Genomic DNA, 23,657 nt, shown 5'->3' on the forward strand with positions numbered 1-23,657 from the left:
TTAAGTGAGAATCTCAGTTACTAGCAGGCTGCTCAGATTTAGAGAAAATCTCATTCTTCAAAGAATTCTGTTGATACTGATTCCCAACGGATCAGAAAGCTACCTGAATTTCAAAGGAGGCTCAGCCAAAACAGCATTTAAAGTTTTACAAAAGACTAAGGCTCAGGCAGTCTTGCTGGGTTCTTGTGAACTGATAGTTCCTGTAATATTAGCAGAATATGCAAAGAGAATACACATAGACTGGTGTCTCCCACAAAAATCACACAAGGCTACCAGCAGAGAGCTCTTGGGGTTTTTACCCTTGAAAATCTGCCTAATGCGATTCCTTAGCATAGCTCATATGAAAGACAATTGCTGGCTTCTCTCTGGAGGGTAGTTGATACTACTGCATTAGAAAATTTGGAGAGCAGAAATAATACCAATACTCATAATGTCTGAGTGATTATGGAGAGACTTTTGAGCCCAGCAAAAGTCACTCATTTAGAGGAGGTGTTATTTTGAAGATCATGTACCTAAGGGAATCCAAGAGCAAGGCATTGTCTATACAGACAAGTTGCTCTAATGCTGGTAAAACAGTTGTGCAAACATCCCAACACCTCTTTTCCTTCATTGTGATCTTACAGTTATGTCTGGTTCTTTGAAGAGAAATTCTTTGCCTGTTTTTTTTGATTGAGAGCACCTTGCTGTGTGTTGATCAACAGTAATATCTCATGCAGAAGGCCAATTTCAAAAAAATAAGGAGTGGGAAAGTCAGCAGAGTGTATGCAATGGAGAATTGAAATTAGTGTCATGCTCTTTGGGAAGTGTTAGGATATTTATAAAACTTTAGTTCATAACCAATGGCCTCACTATAAGGTCAGGCCAGAGATAACAAGAAAATGATAAGAATAAAAATCCACTCTAATGAGGACACTATATTACAAAAATTTCTAAGGGAATTTGGAGTATTCAAGTGAGCTATGGGTGTATATACTTTAAAGTCAAGTTTTCAACGCAGAGGGGGATCAGTATGCTAAAGCAGAAGTCTTAGCTGCCCTTGTGAATGGGTGTACCCATGTGCATGAGCTGTAATCACTTGATTAGGGTATAAAGCATACCTCTTTGCACCTCCTGCAACCACTACATGATAAAAACACCTTTATCAACACCAGTAGAAAAGGAATTAGTTAAAAATTACCATAGGTGGAATTTCCTGAGGATATCACCAATGCACAGGAGACAAGTGGATTATATTGACAGTCTTGCAGAAGCCCTAAGGAACGGGTTACAGCAGTGTATTAACTGGGATTAAGATTTATACCCTAGGATCTTCTTAGTCTGTAATAGAAGGAAACAGATACTTCAATCTGAAAATTTAAAAAGTGATTTCCCTAAATTTGAACTATGTGAATATATTTATTTTGATTAAATCAGATAGTCTAATGTTACTGGTTTATGAAAATGGTAAAAAACATAATATTGTGGAAAAATACTATTCACAATTCTTATCATTGAAACTGTGCCTTTGGTTAAATTTAAAATAGTCAAGTTGCACAAATTAGTTGATTGGCCATGTTTGAATGCTTTACTTTCTTCACTAAGTTGTTGGTAGATTGAATATGAATGAATGAATGAATGATGGAGATATCACTGGAAATTTTTCTGAGATTATGAAGAGGAAATAAGATGAAAAAAAAAGGATTCAAGGATGAAATTTCACTTCATTTCTTTCTTGTTTACTTTTATTGTGAGGGTGGGTGGTAGCAGGGACTTAACCTACTTATCCACTTATCCACTGAGCCACATTCCCAGCCCTTTTTATTTTTTTTTAATTGGAGACAGAGTCTCACTAAATTGCTGAGGGCCTTGCTAAATTGCTCAGTCTGACTTTGAAGTTGCGATCCTCATGATTATTTTTTTATTAAAAATTCTTTATTAATATTTAAGAGCAAATGCATAAATAGTGGTTTCATAAGCATGCCTACCTTACCAGCCAGAGGTTATGTGGAGATTTTTGGAACTGGTCTTGATGTTCAGCATCAGGACAAAAGAACATTATTAAAAGCTTATCATCATGCTTTGCCTTGGTAACCACATAGGAGTCCTAGAAGATTGGTTTGTGTCCAGTCAGTTAGGAGGAATAATAATGCCAACAATAAAATATTTCATGAATGAATAAATGCTTTAGGAAAGCACCATGTCAATCAACAACATGGGGGTAAGGACTCCTACTTTTGTTATTCTAATCACTTGGAGTCTAACACTTCTGCTTATCAATGGTCAGGAGTTCTGTGAACCTAGTCTAGGAGGATATATTTATGGGAACACATGATAACTCTGAATTAAGAAAGATGACAATGGACAATTGGTGTGGTTCTAGTCATATTCCATAATGAACAGGATGCTACACATTAAAAATATTTTTTTTTCTACTCATTCTCTAAATCTTGTTTACGCGCCAAATATTTGGGTGACAAATTACATATCATTGTATTGATGTTAAAAATTTTCTGATTTAGATAATTGTGTTGTGGTTATATAAAAAATATTCTGAATCTTGAGATTTATGCTCTAAATTAAAGAGTCATGATGGCTTTGAAAAAAAGGTTCAGAAAAATACATTCTATGCATGTATAAATATATGTATATACTTTTACACCCACATAAATAGACAGAGAAGAGAAAGATTTCAAGCAAATAAGTCAATAGGTAAAATGGATAAAACAGATAGATAGAATATAATCAAAATAGGCAAAAATATGAACAATCTTGTAAAAGATAAAGGGTAAGGAGAATTTATTTCAGTGTTTCTGCTATTTTCTCTGGGTTACAGTTACGTACACTTTAGAAATTTATTCCCCCAAAGCATAATAATTTGTGACTAGGTAGACTTTTTTCAGGAAAAAAAAAATGATCCAATTTAAAATAATCATCATATAATCATCCACATAAGCAATAAAACAATTTGATAGAGTAAAACACCATTTATGATTCATACATTCTTAGATATGTAACCTTAGAGAGAGATTTAATGTGAAGAAATATATGCACAAAATATCTACAGTAAATAATTATATTTAATGAATTACAATGTCTCCTGAACTTGGGAAAATGGAAAGAATATTCTATATCACAATATATAATCCCACTTACAATTGATGTTTGATTCTGTGCTATAGGAATTTTTAAAGCTTTAAATTTTTGTAAAGGAGGAAATGCAACTCTTCAAAAATGACATAATTACATGTGGAAAAACTTTAATAATTACAGAATAACTTTTAAGTTTTGAATATAATACTTTTTGAGTGTAGGATCCATAGGCCAAATTCAATCATATTTTTATATACTAAATTCAAACACATGAAACATAAATATAAAGAATATTGTCTTTTACATTAGTATAAAAAATAAGTAGTGTGAACTGGATGTAGTGGGACAGGCATGTAAGTCCAGTTACTCAGGAGGCCGAGGTAAGACAAGTGTGAAATTCTGGACCATCCTGGATAACTTAGTGAGGCCCTGTCTCATGGTGGAAGTAACTGAGTGATAACAATACCCTTGGGTTCAGTTCTCAGTACTAACAAACAAAACAAAACAAAACAACAACAACAAATATATATATACCAAAAGACATAAACCTATACAGATGAACTGAAAAATATTATTGAGAGAAGTTAAATAAGATATAACAAATTAAACAATATGTCATATTAACTGATTAGGAAACTCAATATTATTGAGCTGTCAGTCCCTCCAAAATTGTATAGATTTGATGAAATCTCAATCACTAATCCCATTAGAAAACTTGTCAAAAGTGACAAGCTTATTTTTGAGTTGATATGAAAAAATAGAGTCAAGAATAGCCAAAACCATTTTTTTAAAAATAGAGCTGGAGGAATGAAAAAAATTAGTTATCAAGATGTATTATAAAATATAGAAACTAGGACAGCATAGAGTTGGTACAAGTAGAAGTTGATAGTTTGATAGAATAGAGTCTGAAAACAAACACAAATATATTTCTTACAATATTGCTTCAAATTAAATTGGCGAAACTTAACTTAAAATAATTGTTTTTTGATTAATTGGATATTCACATTTATGTAGAATAATCTTCACCCAAATTGTCAACATTTAACTTAAATTAAAAGTGAAACAAAATAAACTTCCAATATAAAGGAATAATGCAGAAAGTTTGTAAACTTCACATTTTTAAAATAGCATAAAAATTGCTATCCATAAATTAAATTTAATTTCATTATAAATAATAAGTTCTCTTTGCCACAATCTTCAGTTAATCAAAATGCAAGACCCCAAAATCAGTATGAATATATGTATTAGATACAGATGTTGTGCTAACCTGTAGTGAAACAAATTGAATAATGGTCTCCTATAAAACTAAGTAGGGAAAAACAAACAAACAAAGAAGCTAATGTTTAAAAGAAGTATGGAGGTATCTCACAAGAGAGAATGGACAAATATCAAGTTAACAGATTCATGACATGATGAGTATTAGGTAGAAAACAGAAACAAAAACATCAAAACCAGAGCATTCTTGAAAGAACTGCTAAAATCAAATCAACTATGAATCGAATGATACGAACTACTTTGGAAACTGTTTGACATTCCTCCTAAATCTGAACATATTCATAAATCTTTGAACACCAAACATTTTCATTCATAAGCAAACTCATGATAAAAATCACGAAGATATATTTATGAAGAGACATATTTATAAAAAGACAAGTATGAACATGGTCAGCATCTCAATGGGAATCAATGTGTACATTTGTTACTTTAAACTGTTATAATTTACAATTATTTATTTTGCCACAAAAGATAATTTTGTAGATCTCCACTCCCCAAAGTTGGCTATGTGTCTCTTCTGGCCATCAGGAAAGGAAATGTGACTCTACCCCAAAATATAATCATATTGAATTCTTAAAGCATGCAAAGAAGGCAGGAATTTTGTCAAGGTTTTAAGCTATCCAACCTAATATTAGGAATAAAATATAGTTCTGCTCCTGAGTTTGGACAGTTAAATTGAATTTTTTTTTTATTTGAGAAATCATATATAGAAAGTGTTCAGAGACTTGAAAATTGCATTATCGATACAACTTTTCCGTATGACTACATATTTGGGGAAAAAATACTATTTCTTTTCTAATGACTTTTCAATTACATTTTAACCTATTCTTTTATGGGTGTTATAATTAATGCAGATTATAAAGGGGAAACCAACTACTCCTTTCTTGCATTTTCCTCTATTATAGTTGCAGAGAATCAGAATTTTACAAGCATAAAGTTATTATAATTCATGGTAACTTTGAATTTATTTTGGGTATAGAGATTATCATGGTTGTATAAATATTAAATAAAATATTTGGAAAGGAATTGAGAAATCACAATTGCCTAGTTACTATAAGGGAGTAATGTTAAGATTTCCTTTATACATATGCTTTTGTTCCCCTGCAGTTGTAGAAAATGCATGATGTGTGAGAATAAAAAATGTGTTCCTATTAAAGACACAAGATGTCACTAATATATGGGGAATTATAGGTGTAATCATTACATTTAAATGTATTTTGATGATATAATATGAGGACACTGTAATTTATATTTTTCACATTAAAAGTCCAACAGAAAATAAATTTTTCTCTGTTAAGATGGAACAAAAGTTTAAAAACAAAAAATTATAGATATATCCAAATTTAGAATAACAGGACATTTTCTCATAAAAGGACAAGATTCTGGTTCCATTGAATAAGATAGGACCAGGATATACACAATTTCCATTACAATAAACAGTGGGAACAGCAGCCAGTGAAGTGCTGGAATCTCATTTAGGACATTGCTTGTAACCTCCTTTTTTTCAGTGATGCCTTAGGAAGGCCCACCCCCATGCTTTCACTCCTTTTTTGATGCACAGTGTGCTGTGATTTACATGTGTTACCAGGACAACAGGTGTACAGCCCTCATGGGAGAATTAAGGCGCCTGGTGAGAGGAAGGGAAAAGACATCTAGGAGAGCATCAGCATCGGAATGTTCAAGTTCTCATCCACAAGTGCTCATGCAGGTTCAAAATAACCCTAGCCACACATAGCTAAAATCCCCCAAACCTCAGACTTCATAGGCTAATTAGGAACACAGACTTTGCACTCAGTGCTGCATTAAAATCCATGTCTTTGTTTATTACCCCCCTTTTTTATTACCCCTTTGTTCAGCCTTGATTTTCTTGTCTTTCCCATGTACCCTGGAGTCTGTATGGACTAGGGTGGTTCATAGTGCCATGGCTCTCAGGCCACCACACAGAGCAGAGTGAAGTGAGTGACTGACCCTTTCCAAAGATAACTGTTCCCAGCCACCTTTCTACAGGTCCCCCCCCCTCAACCATATCATCCCACAAGTAACTTTATCCCACTACTGAAATAGACCAAAATTTCATAAAATAAGGAAAGGGTTATAGAATTTGTCCCAGTTGTTGAGAAGCTGGTCATCAGGTGGTGAGGTACACCCCTGGTCAGGCAATTATAACCTGTACAGTGAAAAATCTCTATCCACTTTTTTTTTTTAAAGAGAGAGTGAGAGAGGAGAGAGAGTGAGAGAGAGAGAGAGAGAATTTTTAATATTTATTTTTTATTTCTCGGTGGACACAACATCTTTGTTGGTATGTGGTGCTGAGTATCAAACCCAGGCCGCACACATGCCAGGCGAGTGCGCTACCGCTAGAGCCACATCCCCAGCCCTCTATCCACTTTTGGAAGATGTAGTTTTGCATTCATAACCCCAAGGACCAGTTAGGTATCTCCTGGTCAAAGTTCAGTGACTTCACCTCAAAGTGGTAATCCAGCTGCCATGCCTTGAGGTTCTTCCTTGGGATCCCTGCATTTCCTGGTTGCTGTGTACAGGAAATAGACATTTTCAAATCAGAAAATGCTGTGATGGACACACAGTGGTCAGGATAGTTGGCCACACCAGTGTGCTCCTTCAGGTTCCAAGTCTCAAACTGAGTGTCATAACAGTGGGAGTGTGCACAAGTGAGAGTAGCTGAAAGTCTCCTCTGTCACTTGGGAAAGCATATTGCTGTCTAGACATCAGAGAGGAGCCAGAATTGGTCATTGAAAGTGCTCAGGAGATAGTCACCAGTGACATGCAGGCTGAAGCTGTCTCAGAATTCTTCTGTTCCAAACACCCTGCAACAAGAGGCATTTGGGATAAACCAAATCTTTATAATGACCTTGAGAAAGGGAAGAAAAAACAGAGAAACCTGCAATTCAGCACTGGAGACTCTCTTGGTCTATGACCCTGGGACTGGTCAGGATTTGGTCACAACTCCTGTTGGAGGGGAGCACAGTCAGGTATTGAAAGGGGCAGAGGCCAGTTTGAGGATACCCAGAGCTATTTTTGTGCCACCTATATAGGAATTCATGTCTGCTGAGCCAGGTTCTTGGCTCTGAGCTCTTCCCACAACCTAGACCTTCTTTTACTTCGTGGTTTGCCCAGTTCCTCCTTCAGGGACAACTCGTAGATAATCTTGAGAATTGTCCTCACCATCTCACTCAAATCCATTGCTTTATAATAAGTTACAAGGATTTCTATAAAAGTGCAGTATATACAATAATTTGAATATGCAGAGATAATCATATAGTTAGCAATCTATGTATTATTGAAGAAGAAGGTGATGATGCTTATATTGATGGTGGTGATTTCTGTTGGGTTTTAATCAGTGCATTCATATAATATTAAATCCAATATGTTTTCATTCATGTGCATACCTACATGCACACACATGCTCCAGCAATGGTACATATGCCAAATAATTTTGTAGAAAGTCATAAAAGTAATTGACACATAATTATCTTCCTATTTTGCTGATAAGGCTGGAGTTTACTGAAGGACATAAAATCAGGGAGGACAAGGGATTCAGATGTGTTTGTATGACTTCTGCTTTCAGTAACATCTCCCTGTGATTCCTCTTGAAGAAATATAAAATAAATTCATACATCCTAGCATTTCAAATCAGCTTCCAGTTAAATATGATGAAAAATGGTGAAAAGATGCAAAGAATAACAGATTTAGCAGAAAACAGTCAAAATGTAACAATATTTTCATTACAGGTTATCAGATGTGCAACAGATGAAAATTTAGCACAATTTGCAAAGCTGACGGGAGTTCATTTAGAAGAATGCAGGAGCATTGTTTATCACCTCATTCTTAACAGAGTTCTGGTATTGATATCCATCAAACGGTGGCATAAATTCAAATAAACAGAGCAGTGTCCTCTAAACTCTGCCTCCTTTCAAACCAAAGAACAAATCAACAGACTAAAACAACAATGACAACAGTAACAAATATGTGTCATGAGACCTACCTTAGGGATTGCATTTTTCTGAGACCCACACATTTAAAACAATGGATTTGGTTGTACCCACACACATAATGCCCCTCACATTCTGTCCCCCAAGACACCCTTCTCTCTATGATTGGCAGGAGGTTTGACCTCCATGTGGTGCTCCTCTCTTATGCTTTCTTTTTACAGACTCATGCTAGTTGATCAGGCTGTCATTGGATGGTATGGTTTAGATGTGTCTCCAAAAGCTCATGTGTGACTCAAAGCAAATGGTTTCAGAGGTAAAAAGATTGGATTATGAGAACCTTCACTTAATCGTGTATTAATCCATTGATAAGGATTAACTGGATTGGAACTGTAGGGCGATAGGGTGTGGCTGGAGGAGGTGGGTCATTCTGGGCTTGCTCTTGGGGTTTATATTTTTCCTTGTTGAGAAGAGCTCTCTCTCTCTCTCTCTGCTTCCTGGTGAGATTCTCAGCTGTTTTTCTCCACCATTTCCTTCCACCCTGAAGTTCCGTCTCACATCAAGGCCCAAGGTATGAAGGAAGTCTGCTGTGAACTGAGACCTCAGGAATCAGAAGTCCTAAAATAAACTTTTCTTCCTCTATGTTGTTCTCATCAGTTCTTTTTGTGACAGAGATGAAATAATTGACTAAAAAAGTGCACCAACTGGGAAGTTGACCACAAAAGGATAGTTGTAAAAATGTAATCATCTCATCCACTTGCAGAGCCTGGAAATATGCATTTATTTAGTTTATACTACATAAGTTGAGAATCATTAACTTAATGTGTTTTGTGTCCAATTTCTAAAGATTTTTAGTAACATTTTGTGTATAAATCTACAGCCGATCTCTTCTTCCAAAAAGGGAAATGATAACCAAAAGAGATTTACAGTCACAAGTCTGTCATTCAATACCTGAAATGTGGAAGGCCCTGTTTTCAGCACTATTAAATGTTTTATTATTTAGAGCTTTTCAACATTCTCATTCTTGAGTTCCTCATTTACCTTGATTTTTGGTAATATTTGGTATATTTGATTGACCTCCTATCAGAGAAGGAATTCTGCAGTGTTTCACACCATGGTCTCTTGACTTCATCTTGGTGAAGACTTTGGAAAGGTTACTTGCACACCTGTGTCCTAGTTTCTTATTTGGAAAGCATTTATAATAATATCACATACTGAATAGAGATGTCACAGGGCATAAATGAGCATGCTTAGGCTAGTGCCAGACCAGAAACACCCTTCAGTGTACTTTAGAGTCATTTGACTTCCATTTTCCTTAACATGACTTCACATGGACTTTGAAACTTTTTACAAATTGTCTGACTTAGCAGTGTTGATATTCTTGTAATTGTATCAAAGTTCAGAACATGCAAAACAGACTGGAATTATTTTTCGATTTTCCAGCACCATGGGAGTTTGTGCCACATTATTAGGAATGCTTTGGGGTCTAGAAATATCCATCTTCTTCACAGAAATAAATTATGTTTCCATAATTTGTCTTCTGGGTTTGGCTTGTGCATCACTCATTGTTTTCATTACGGTTTGGTCATGTGTGATCATGAGTCTCTGGTGGCTTAAGGCAACATGTTTATGTCAGTCAGTAATGATGGCAGTAATTGTCCTGGAAGAGTTTGCATACATGCAGGACTTTATAGTTTCCAAGCCTTTTCACATTCATCATCTTATTTGATCCTTGTAGTAATTTTAAATAACAAAAAGCAATCCTTTATCTTTAAAAGAAACTTAAAAATGAATGTTCAAGGCAGCCAATTTGCCAAAAGTAACAAAGGAATGATGAGTGGTGCGCTTCTCTCTGTGGCCAAGAAATAGCTTGAACTCTTGAACCCAACACCATGCTTTCCTAGTAGATTCTCTTTGTAATATTCCTTTCAGTGAAGATGATTTGTATAGCCAGGTGCCCTTGGCACAGGCATAAAGTTAGAAGTTAACCCAACTAGAATCAATGAACTCTCTGACTATATATGACTGCATTCTTTCAACAAAGTTCACCGGTCTGCAGATTAAAATCATCACTAGGCAGAAGTAAAGGTTGGGATAAAGCTAAGCCAGTATAGGAAAGTGCAGACAGGATCAAACTTGGTCTTCAATACAAGGAGCATTCAGGACAGACCCCAGTGGACCTACTAATTTTTTTCTAGGTGCCAACACCTTTCCATAATTATTTTGTTTTCTTGGACATGACTACTTTTCTTTTTTTTTCTTAAAAGTATGAAAAAATCTCTTAATAAAATGCAAAGCGCAAGTCATACTGACAAGTCAGTAGCTTCATCTCTATATAAGGAGAGGACATTTCCATATATAGAAAATGGTTTCTGATGGAGCTCTTAACTTTTCAAAAATTAGAGCCTGAATCGCAAACATGTTTTGTTTGCTCATTTGGCAAGGAAGCAGAAGATTGTTTGTTTGTTTTGTTTTACCATTTTAGTTATTTTTCACTATGTTATTTTCTGTGCCATTTCACATTCTCATTCTCTTTCCAGAATTCTGATGGGTAGAATCTGATTTTGAGTTAATTTATTTGGGGAGGTGGATTAATAATGAAAACAGGACCATCATGTGAGTGTGTGTGTGTGTGTGTGTGTGTGATTTTCAACATTCAACATACAAGGTGAATTAAAAATAATAAGAAAATTAAAAGCTAGGAAGAAAGCTTTACTCAAACATAGTCATTATGGTTATAATAAAACATTTGTCCATGGTATTTTTTTGAATATTGATCCTTAAAACTTACCACTTACATATGAACATTGACAGCTTTGGGGAGAAATCAATTGCCTTGAAGCATGAAAAGATAAACAAACATTTCCACATTTCCGTACTGAATTGGATTTTTTCTTTCTCAATTAGTTATATCATTGCTGACAATTGTATGATTATACTCTCTTACTTTCATGCCACGCAAACATGGGCACAGAAATAGTGTTGTATTACTTATTTTGTATTCCCAAGATTAAGAGTCTACATACAAACTTTTCACAAAAATGCATATTTATTAATGAGTAATTGTTATTTGTTTTATTTTAAAAATCCCCTGTAATTAAAAACCAGTCTTATAATATGAATCTAGTACATTGTTGAGCCTATTGAACTCTTATTTATTTATTTATTATTTCTAATCAGTTGCACATGACAGTAGAAAGCTCTTCAATTCATTGTATACAGATGGAACAGAATACTTAACTTCTCTGGTTGTACATGAAGTAGAGTCACACCATTCATGAAATCATACATGTATCTAAGGTAATGATGTCTGTCTCATTCCACCATCTTTTATACCTCTGTGACCCTTCCAAGCTCCTTTTTGCCCAATCCAAATTTCCTGTGCTCATCCCATGCCCCTCCCATTAAGGATTAGCATCTACTTATCAGAGAAAACATTTAGCCCCTGTTGTTTGGGGATTAGTTTATTTCATTTAGCATGACATTCTCCAACTCCATCCACTTACCTGCAAATGAACATGATTCTATTGTTAGAGGATCTAAAAACTTCCAAGAGAAAACTGCTAAAATTAATAAATGAATTCAGCAAAGTAGCAGGTTATAAAATCAATACTAACAAATCAAGTGCATTTCTATACATCAGTGATGAATCCACTGAAAGAGAAATTAGGAAAACTACCCCATTCACAATAGTCTCAAAAAAAAAAATACTTGGGAATTCAAGCAAAAGAGGTGAAAAAACTCTATGATGAAAACTATAGGACACTAAAGAAAGAAATTGAAGGAGACCTTAGGATATGGAAAGATCTCCCAGGCTCTTGGATAGGCAGAATCAATATTGTCAAAATGGCCATACTACCCAAAATGTTCTACAGATTCAATTAAAATCCCAATGTCATTCTTTATATAAATAGAAAAAGCAACCCATGAAATTCATTTGGAAAAATAAGAGACCCAGAATAGCCAAAGCAATCTTTAGCAAGAAGAGTGAAACAAGAGGCATCACAATACCATCCTTTAAACTATACTACAAAGGTATAATAACAAAAATGACAAGGTATTGGTACCAAAATAGGCATGTAAACCAATGATACAGAATAGAAGACACAGAGACAAACCCCCATAGTTATCACATACTAGGCAAAGGTCTCAAAAACATACAGTGTAGAAAAGATAGCCTCATCAACAAATGGTGCTGGGAAAACTAGAAAGCCATCTGCAGAAAAATGAAACTAAACCCCTATTTCTCACCCTACACAAGACTCAACTTAAAGTGGATCGAGGACCTAGAAATTAGACCAGAGACCCTATGCCTGATGGAAAGTAGGCCCAAATCTTCATTATATAGGATTAGGGCCCGGCACCTTAACAAGACTCCTAAAGAGCAAGAAATAAAATCAAGAATCAATAAATGGGATGGATTCAAATGATAAAGCTTCTTCTCAGCAAAAAAAACAATTAATGAGGTGAAGAGAGAGAGCCTACATTTTGGGAGCAAATTTTTTGCCACCATACATCATATAGAGCACTAATCTCCAGGATATATAAAGTACTTAAAAAATTTAACACCAAAAAAACAAAAAACAGCCCAATCAATAAATGGGCTAAAGAGCTGAGCAGACACTATTCAGAAGAAGATACACAATTGATCAACAAATATATGAAAAGATGAGTACTGGTTATTTTATCTTCTGCGGACTGCTTCTTCTTCCTTCCTTCCTCTGTTCTTTTTTTTTTTTTCCTATTTCTCCTTTTATCCTTCAAACAATGCAGCACCATCTAAGGTAAAAATAAACTCCAAGGCACTTTGCAGGTATAACTCTATTTTATGTTAGAATTTTTTAAAAGTGTGCCTTTAAAAGACTGGCTTGGTTTTTGTTCAGCCTGGTTTTATCATCCTTAGTGGAACACTGCTCTGTTTCCTTGAGTAGCATACAGGGCTTATTTGGGGATGGAAGTACAAATTCTTTTTAAGGCCGTAGTTTGACCAATGTACCTAACAAAATCACAATTTATGTTGTGAACACTAATGCAACAAATGTATAGCATAGTCACTGCCATCTCTCAAATACTTATCTCTGCTCTATAATTTGCATCAAAATGACATTAGCAAAAGCTCTAGGATGAGCTTACTCACTGTTGTTGCACAATGACCCCCCCCACACACAGTGTCACAGGCACAGGAAATTCAACAATTCTGGTAATTTTATTATCAACAATAGCTTTATCAATCTTTGAAGCTAATAAAACTCCTGATCAGCATGTCAATAGCTGTGCTTTCTCCTCATTTAAGGATTACATCATTTCTTGCAGAGACAGCTGAGTACCTTAAGGATAGTTACATCTCTGCTGCTCTATCACTTCTCATATTTATCAATTTTTCAATCTTGTTCAGTAAGATCTGAAATGTGCATCTTTTAAAATTAGTTGATGAAATAAAAGTGGGTCTGCTGTGGGGAATCTGATCAAATACTTGCTTTTCTACATGGCGAGAATGGTAGAAGATTTTAATGCCTACATGCAATTTGGGTGTGTGTGTTGTTGGATTAAGTTTGTGTTGGTATATTATCTGAGCCATAATATTGCTGTTGCAAAACAGATTTAAGCTCTGAGCCTTGTCTAAGTTTATTTTTGTTTTCTGCTCATTTAAATGGCACTTCTCAAAAATAACAGTCAACACAAAAATAAAATGTACTGCCTGCTTGGCTGGTGTCTGGAAGGAAGATGACAAAGCTCACAGTGATTATACTGGGGCCATAATTTTGACAGTTTTGCAGTGTCTTCTATAATTAATCTGAGAACCAAATACTCTTTTACTCATCCATATGATAAAGTGGAAGAACTTAGTTTGTTGGAGATTAATAAAGTTTCTGGCAACATTGAAATGTCTCTGAACAATATATATATATATGTGTATATATATATATATATATATATATATATATATATATAGAGAGAGAGAGAGAGAGAGAGAGAGAGATTATATGTCCTGGTCTGAAACTATTTGTTTTGTTTGTTCTTTGAGAAACACATAAATAAAATAATTTTACTAATGAATTACTACACTTAACTCATGTTATGTGTTGCTTTTAAAATGTATGCCTATCTTTGTTTTGGTTTTAAGAATAAGCAACCTCTAGAAGGGCCAGTGCCTATCTTTCAACTTGGAATTATTATTATTGTAAAAATGAATGCCTTAATAATTAAATTAGCCTAGGTTCTTCAGATTGGAATGATATGGGATGATGATTTCTGCATGGAATATTGATTTTTTTACACTAAAAGGAATAACACAGACTCAAATCATTTATTTTAATGACTCCATAGGAGCCTACAGATGTGTGTAAGACTGTCTGAATTTACCTGCATATTTGGGTGTGTGTGTATGTGGAGAAACTATGAAATTGTATTGGTTAAAATTTTCAACTCTTTGATAAACCACAAGATTATAATAATAAATTAAATGCAATTTATTGTATTATTTCCTTTTTTCTTATTCTTGATGAAAATTAAAGAGAACTGTTTTGTGAAATATCATTCAATATCCAAGTTTTATTTTCTGAGTTCAAAATTTCCTATTTCACCAAATATTTTTCTCATTTAAATTTCACTCTCTGTTTTTTTCCAAATTTTCTGTATCTCTCCATAAAAATGCAAGAAAATGTTGACAATAAAGGATTGTTTAACCTTGCAAAACAGCTGCAAATATATCACTTTACCTCTGATTCATGCTCAGCAATTTATCTATTAAGATCCCTAAATATTACCAGATAGATAATATCTGATCTATGACTTTTCCTTTAGTAGAATTATTATCAGTGGAAATACTAGCAGGCACCAGGATTGGAGGTGAAACTGATGGAAGAGACCCCATCATGTGCTGAGCAGTGACAACCAGTGAAATGTGCTTCATGGGTTTAATGGAAATTTATAATCAGGGGAACGCTGACAGAACTCAGCACTAGGAGAATGGGACCTGTGGATCTAGCCACTAACATCATACAGTGACCTACCTGCACAATCAGGTGGGCAGTTGGATAAATGCAATTTAAAGACTTTTCCAATTACAAAGATTTATTATTCTAAATACTGCACTATCATACCCAATACCTGTAATTTCAAGGACCAGACAATGTTCTAAGCATGAGCTGTGAAGGGTGGTAATTGGGTTCATATAAACACTACAAGAGATTCCAGTGGTTTTGATTGAAGTCTTTGGGGAAGTGAGGGGAGAGAAGGTGGTGGTGTTGAGGGATAGACTCACTATTACTGGTTATGATAGCTGTAGCCAAATATGATGGTATTTGTTCTTAACATTTTTCACTTTCTTTAAAGTAAGCTAATTAAAATTTGCTTCTACAGCCCACAAGATTTTGGTTAAAATATCATTTGAGAGAGGAAAGTATCTAAAATAAATTATTGACATAATTATTTAAAGGGAAGCTATGCAGAGCAGACAATTACCTTTTACCTTTGCATCTGTGGTCTCCTGTGGAAAATCACCTGAGAACATCATTAACACTGTTTCATCTACAAGACCCTAGATCAAATTGCATGAGCAACTGTCTTTAAAACCGAAAAACTTAGAGCCACCTAACAGCATTTTTCCCTGTGCTTTCTTTACAGAGCTGAATGACAGTAATGACATTAGGGTTATAAATGATGTCTTAACATATTGTGCTGTGGTTGGAAAAGGAATTGTTGCTCTTTGCATCATCCTACTGTGCAGAATTCTCTCACTACAACAAGGGCTCTGAAGAAAGATGTAGTGGGCAGTTTGTACCTGCCCTTAAATCCACTCATGATGAGCTGGTCAGATTCCATTAATGAATGGCACAGCCTCTATACTCATCTGAATCTGTTTTTGCATGTCATGGTGTTTATTCAAATTATTAACTGTATGCTAGATTGCCTGTGATCTTGCAAACCTAAAACATGTAGACCCCAGGGGGCTCACGACAGTTGAGCCTGGAGTCACAGCAGCTCTTACACACTTTCTTTCCACTGCTGTGTAGAGACAACATGGCCTCATAATGGAAGAAATGCACTAAGAAGGAGAGAATCATCAAGAAAATTGGAGCTTTTTACACTGAGCTCATTTTTTTCTACTACACCTTCCCTCTGAGTAAGGTACTTTTCAACTGAGAAACCTCACAACCCATTTAATAATTATCTTGATACATACACATTCCACCATTTACCACTGCATGTGATCACTATTGTGAAACCAAACAGAGCTATTTGGAATTGAAAAGTGTATGGGACCATTCCATCAAGAAGAATAGAGCAAATTTTCTTCATGTAAGAAACTGGAGGTATTACTCCAGGCCTGCTTTCAGCTACTGTGGTTGCAGACATAACTTTTAAAAGAATGCTTAGTTTCAGCTTTATGTGACCAAAGGAAAAGGATTTTTAAATCAAATAACAACATGGCATGGAAAATTTTGCCATCTGATAGATCTTGAGAACGGTAATTTTAGAACATGTTAACATCTTTGATGCTCATGAGAACAGTCTGTTAAAATCAGGTGCCTGACAGACTCACAGCCCAGGTTTAAAAATTGAAGAGGACACATAAGGTCACAGGAATATGAAAGGATACATAATTTGGTCATCCAAATAATTGGATTACTTAATCATCTACTTATTCTCAAATATAATTTATTTTCAACAATTCTTTGAAAGTGCATTAGGATTATAAACCCTGTGTTTCTTCTATGCAGCTGCTTGCATACAAACATACTTGAAAACATGGATAAGACAAATATATATATATATAAATATATATATATAATATATATATATATATATATATAATATATATATATATATATATATATATATATGTGTGTGTGTGTGTGTGTGTGTGTGTGTGTGTGTGTGTGTGTGTGTTACATGAGCCCATTAATTTTTGGCAATACCAGTCAATGTTAATTTTTGATATATTTTGTGTTTATTAAAATTATGATGTGCAATGCTGTATGAAAATTTATTTTCATGATTGTTTAGCATCACTCTCATCATAGGGCACCGGTCAATCTGAATTCCTACTGACATTTATCTATTCCAAGCACTCTCCTTCTTATCCACATTCAATTCAACCTCAGGCAGGCCCCACAACTATCCTGTTTTATTCCTTAGTCACTTCACAATTATATACAAAATGGCAACCCTTAGTGGAATACTCTTAGACTCTATGCACATTTGTCAATAAATACATTCTTAAATTATCTTTATCTTTCAGGCAGTGACTTTGCCTGCAGCATGGACCTGAGTTTAGCAGTCTTCTTCAGCTAATCCAGAGACAAGGCCTTCCCAGGGTGCATTAGGAATGGAAATCCCATATGGCTTCCTTGGCAAGATGGTGTTCAAACCATACGGTACCACTCCACACACCCATGACAACCATAGTTGTTTTTCTTGATTGCTTTCTAGTATTATAGCTCTGCAGCAGCCAAGGGTACATCAAAACCATATATGCCTTCAAATGTTATATAGACTCATATTTTCTGGGTTCTTTGCCATTTATTGGGCTCTGTTTTCATCCCTTTTTAAACCCACATTAGAGTTCTTGGAAGTAGACACTGTGTTTTATGATAGAAGGCAAAATATTGATGGAGTGAGGGCTCAAATGAATTTTGTTATAAAGAGTAAGTTATTGGTATACAGAATTTAATTGCAAGTAAAAGACTATGTAAAGAGTTGCAACTTTTTCAAGATTATGTTTAAGATAACATTGAATATATATATATGTACCATATATATCAACATAATATTGTATATTTAAGTTAAAAAAAACATGATTTTTAGAATCCTCTAAGTGGTTCATCTCAGGTTATTTATGGTATATTTGGATGAGACAGAAGTATAAGTAACTGCAATATGTTGCTTTTCTGGTATTTCTGTAATAAGTTATTCCCAGGGTGTAAGGAAATGGTAAATCATCTGATCATTTCAAGCTCTAATTGCAGTCAGTTTGCGCAGACCATTGAGCTTGTATGATTCTGATATTTGGGACATATTCCAACTCCTCTTGGTTTCAACTGACTTGGCATGTGATCAGGACTAATGTGCAGTGACAACAGGTGAAATAGGAAATATAAGTACTTAGAACACTCTTGCTCATGTCAAGGTATTCCATGTGGTTTTCAAAAAGACATTCCTTTTAACAGTGAATATTTCTAAACAGTCTATTCAATATCATTTTCAAGAGTGATAAGATTGTAGAGGACTTAAAATTTCATAAAGACAGGTTTTTATAAAACTTTTATTCTGTTTTCATTCATTCACCAAAGGTCTCAGCTGTTTCCAAAATTCTTACCTTATACAACCTCTTTCTTAAATCTTTTATCCATCCTAATGTAGTTTGTAGATACACTATTACACTATAAGAATGAAACAAGTGTATATACATACACATGCATACATGTATGTCTATATATATGTATTATATATATATATATATATATATATATATATATTATGACAAAGGATAGAATGGAATAAAATATATGAACCATATGCTGAATATATATGCATATATATATGTACATATATTATGACTTGTGTTTCTTTAGGAAAAACATGAGTGATAAATGTCCAGAAAAAATTATATATATAAACAATAAGCAGGACATATATTGACTAAATATTCATATGTGTATGAATATTTATATATTTACATATATATAAATGTCTATACATGTATATACATATAGATAGGTAGATAGATGTCGAAGCTATGTAGAGTATAGAAAACATTATATTCATGATATATTCTTTGTAGTTTCTAAATGATCTAAACACAGAGTATCTTTTTATGACTTAGAGACAAAGGAAAAAAATTAAGGGCAGAAATTGCCATGAAATGAGGATATTTTTTTAAAAAGGGTATGCATAAATAATAAAATGTTTCAGGTTTCTTGTTATAAAAACTAACAGACTAACATACTCTCACTTCTATTTGTAGAGATTACTGTAGAAAAAAGAATGGTAACTGATAATGCATTTGAATGAAAAAATATTGTTTCAAGAGTTTTTCTTTATTACTTCATGTCTCTAAGAATAGAAATATGTGGTAGAAACCTACTTTTGGAGGATAAACACTTGAGTGTATATTTTGTTTTATATAGGAAGACACAAATTCTTGGATTATACTTGATGAGACACTTGACGAAATGGAGGTAGTTGTACATAAAGAATTGAAACAGGACAAAAACACATATCTCTCCTCTTTTCGAAAAATAAAAAACCGCAAATTGTATATGTGTGTATTTATATATGTATACAAACATATAAGTGTATATGTATATATAAGTATGTGTATATATGTGTGTGTGTATGTATTTTTTTCTGAAAGAACACATAAACTAAAGAAAACTGTCTCTGAAAAGGATCAAACGGAAGACCACAGCCACTTGGTGGCAGGCAGGCTTCACTAGCGATGTTGTGTCAATCTTGATTTCTGAATCAACAGAAAGTCCCATTCAGCACAAGGGGTTGCATTAGTGGTGTTGTGAGAAAGTATAGGCTGTGTCTGCACTTGGAATGAAGCTACAGGAGAGTAAATCAGCAATAAAGAGCTCAGTTTAAGATCAAAGTCCATAGGTAGAAAAGGGTGAGCCACATACAATACTTGAAAAATAGAGAAAAGTCAAAAACCGTGAGAAGGTAAGAAGGTTCTCTACCATTATGAAGCCATGGAAATCTGTTTGTTGTTGTTTACAGAGCTCTCTACAGCAGCATGGAATGGATTTTTAAATACAACCCTGTAAATTAGAAACATGAACTTTTGGGAACAATGGTCAGTGTTAGTGGTCTGATAAAAACGACCTTATTCCATGAGACACATTTCTTTTGATTGAGGTTTCAAAGGAAGATCAAAAGGATGTCTATTTTTTTCTTGGGGGATAAAAACAAAGAGAAAAACAGAGATCCATGTGCCTATAATATTATGATATTGTTAAATGGTTATTTCTTGAGACCGTGTCTGTTGTGGTGTTTGAGTCCCTATGGAGTTTCTATAGCAAGAAAACTTGTTCTAAGAGGTAGCTGGTGGTACCATTTAGGGCATTTTGTCAAGAACCAAACTTGTATACAATCTGTCTTTTCATTCACAAACTGTCAATCAAGATAGTCTAAGTAAACCTCCAAGCCCTGTCCCTTAAAAAAAAAGTTACTTCCTTTGTTTCCTTAATACTTTTTATTATGGGTTGGACATAATCACCACATTAGTCATTCAGAGAGTTCCATGAAAAATATCCGAATTCTTATAAGCTGAAAAATTTAGAAACAGAATCCTCAGTTTCAAAAAGAAGAGAGGGTCCATGTGCATTTTCATGTGTGTGCATGCTGTGTGGGATTTTATTTATGCTATGGTTTCTTAATGGCACATTTAATTTCATCTCAGACAAAATTGGATGAAATGAGCCTCTTGGCCATGATTAACTGCAAACACAGGAGGAAAGTTGGTCAGCAAGGAGAATGTTTATCGAGCAAATGTTTGTTGTTTTCAAGAAGCTTAATGCTGCAGAGCTGATGCTTTTCAAACACAAAGATGGTACTGGGTTCCTCTACTGTGAAAAAAAATATTCTCCTGATAAAAATATGCTTTGCTGCTTGAATCACAGGAATGGGAAAAAACACAAACATAGAGGTAATGAGAGAAATATTTGATTAGTAAGCAATAAGCAATATTTACATAATGAGCTATGCAACTAAGGCAGCAAGATAGAATGGACTTCAGATACTAGTGTGTGGCTAAACGTGATACATACCCAGAGAAGTTAAAAAACAGGTGGCATCCTACATCTGGCCACATGACTTTGTGCCCTTCTATTAGGATAGCAGATGGTATTTGAAAATAAATATTTTCAAAGACAGTCATGTTGTGATCCCCAATATCTCCAAGATGGAGTGGAATCTGGGGCCTGAATTTTAACTTTACCTCTCATCAGGGGAAAGATTACTATAACTTGGGGAATTGATTATGTGTTCATTTTAGTTGAGATTGAGTAAATAGCTACCTGAATTATGTCTATGAAATGCAGAGAGGGAGATTTATTTTCTTAATTGCTTTGCAGTTGAACAAAGTAGAACTAGATGTAGTAAATGGGGATATAACACTGTAGGGTCAAGTTCTATGTATATACCAGTGAAGGTAAGCAATGATATTTGGATGATGGGAGCGATAAACTATTGGTTTTTCTACAGTACCTTTCTCTTTTATTTCCATCATATAAGAATTTTCATCTAGGCAAATAGCCATCCAACCTAAATCACTTAGCCAGATAGTCATATGTAGTTAAATTCTGACCATTGGTATTAGTACAAGGAGGACTTCAATTTTACACCAGTAATGGCCATCATCCAACTTTAGGTAACAATTACATTCAATAAATTAGTTGTGTGCAGAGAGAGCTATAGCCATTTTAACTGTTGTATTCTGCACCTCACACTTTCCATGTCTCATCATGTTGCTGAATTCAGGAAAAGTGTGTTAACTGAGGAAGACCCTAATTGTGATATGGGCATCATAGAAACAGATGGGATCCAGAAACCTGAGAGAGATCCAGCAGTAATGCATTCCAGTATCTGAGAAGCAGCTGAAGTACTGTACATCACAGCTCATGCCCCTTAGTTACCAGATGCACCAGCTGTTCCAGTGCCTAGGTACCACCTGCAGTTACAGTAAGAAGGTAACAAAACATTTATTGACTAAGTGAATTTCCAAATGACTAAATGTATTTGGGAACCAAAGATCAAATGAGTTCTATAATATACAAACTTTGATTTTGTCCATAAATCTGATTTTTGGCCAGCGATTTTCATCTTTCATTAATCAAATTAAAGTGCATGTGTAAGATGACCTTAGAAGGAACATCTCCTAAAATGGCAAATATCAAATACAAAAATACCATTGTTTGGATTATAGATGGAGTGTTGAATTAGCCAGGTAATACTCTACCTCAAATATCTTTGGGGGGTGATGTTTTATGAAGACCACAGAAGACAATTAATAAATCTTTCAATTTTATTTTTTAAATTTAAATTTCATTATTTTTAATGTTTTAGATCTGTTACTTTATTGTTGGTTTTTCCTGAAAAATGACTTAATTAACAAATTTGTGTGTTAAATATACTAATCTTATTGCCATGTTTTGGTCTTAATATCTGTCATTTTGCTACTAAATTTAACTGTATGATTAGTTTTGAAAATCTTTTAAATTTTATTATCATTACAGTTTTTATTCCTGTGATTTAGATGTAGCTCGTACATTAATGGACTTTAATAGAAGACTTTCTATATTCCTATGCTAATATTTAATGTCATCTGTTATTGACATAACACTGATATGTTTTACATATGTGGTATGCATAGACTTTGAGTTTTGTGTTAATTTTGTATAATCAGAAATATTTAAAGTAACTTTTTAAAAAATAACACTTTTCATCTTAAGTATTCTATGTTCACTTCTAATATAAAGTGAAGAAATGCGAAGGGTTGAAGTGTGCATTAAACTATATGGTTTTAAAAAAGAACTGTAATTGCAGCTGACTAATAGATGATAGAAATAGACATGTACATCTGTATTCTATAAAAGTCATAACTCTACATATATTTTCAAAACAAAAATGTGTTATACAATGTCTTTTACTGTGATTTAAAAAGAGATATTTTAAAGGCCTTTAAAAAATGTTTTAGAATGTCACTTTTTTGGTAAGGGGAAGTGTGACATACATCTGAGTAAAGTGAATGAAAATTATTATGTTAGCTTCCCCATCCATCGTGTTGAAATTTTTTTTTGCTATTTTCCCTGTCATATCTATGAATATTTATTAAATACCTAGAATTTTGACTGCATTTTTTTTCATTGCAAGTACAATACCTTATCAGAGTGCAAAAACCATGAAATAGTTTCCACAATGATTATGACAAATCCAAACCCCAGCATAAAGCTTAAAAACAATTTGATCACACAAGATTATTAGATAAATAACATTGGCAATACAATCTAATGATCCCAGGAATGGGATTGATCTCTTTGTTCATGTCACCCATATTTACTGAGCATTTAGGATCTCATTGATAAAGAATATATAGTGTCAAGTACTTGGATCAGTGGATACATTAGAAGGTACAAAATGCATTCATCCTGTCTTCTCCCTGGTAGCTGGAGGTATGCTGCTCAAGAACTTTGGGTGCTCTGTGTGTGTATTATTGGGTTTGTCAATAGCAATTATCTTCCCATCGTTTTGTAAAATAAGTTTTAAAGCTATGTCATAATGATTCTGAGGAATTTTCATACAGACATATTAGATGCATAGTAGGTAAGACTCCTCCCACCCTCCATCTGCATAGGTTAG

The sequence above is a fragment of the Ictidomys tridecemlineatus genome, chromosome 13 (assembly GCF_052094955.1).
Source record: "Ictidomys tridecemlineatus isolate mIctTri1 chromosome 13, mIctTri1.hap1, whole genome shotgun sequence".
Lineage (NCBI taxonomy): Eukaryota > Metazoa > Chordata > Mammalia > Rodentia > Sciuridae > Ictidomys > Ictidomys tridecemlineatus.